Genomic DNA, 668 nt, shown 5'->3' on the forward strand with positions numbered 1-668 from the left:
TAAGGAAAGCAAGAGGTGAAAAGTAAATTTAAGTAAGATTTGGGAATGAGAGGGGTTGGCGGAGCAGGAGAGGGAAGAGTAGAGGGAGAGGGAGTAGGAAAGGAAAAGGGAGAGAAAAATCGAGAGGAATAAGGAGGAGAATGAAAGAGCAAAGGAGGAGGGGAGACATCATAAACAGTGAATGATGTGACTGCTTGATGCCAGAGCATTCTCCATTATCCAGTTACAGAATCATGTGATCTTAGGTCTTTTTCTTTGCTCTGGAAATTACTTGTGTCCTTGTTTTTTTATACTTTTAAAGCAAAAGGTGGATTATGATGACAATTATAATTAATTCATCTTTAACTGGAAATTTAAGTGTCATGTAATTGGCAGATGTATTTACATGTAAATTGATAAATGTTTACAATATTTTCTTTACTAAAAGGTTTAGGAAAATGACTCCATAAATTCTAAATTGTAGAGATATGAAAATTTCAAGATAAAAACGATCTTGTTGCTATCCCTGAAAACTGAAAAAAGGTAAATAATATAAATATTTAGCTATTACCTGTCACCCACTTTGCCATATGTAGTACTGTACATATTACCTTTATAAACAGTGGAAAAAGTCTTGAGTCAGACATCAGGCTTTTTGCTTCAAATAAGTTTCATCAGTGAATGACTTG

General features: G+C 34.0%; 1 protein-coding gene across 1 annotated transcript in view; it reads left to right on the forward strand.

Moving 5' to 3' along the window:
- Positions 1 to 668, forward strand: part of LOC119589487 (protein dispatched-like) — a gene marked incomplete at its 5' end in the record, with an annotated part of 109,307 nt that overhangs the window by 101,237 nt on the left and 7,402 nt on the right.

The sequence above is a fragment of the Penaeus monodon genome, chromosome 25, assembly GCF_015228065.2.
Source record: "Penaeus monodon isolate SGIC_2016 chromosome 25, NSTDA_Pmon_1, whole genome shotgun sequence".
NCBI classification, from domain to species: Eukaryota; Metazoa; Arthropoda; class Malacostraca; order Decapoda; family Penaeidae; genus Penaeus; species Penaeus monodon.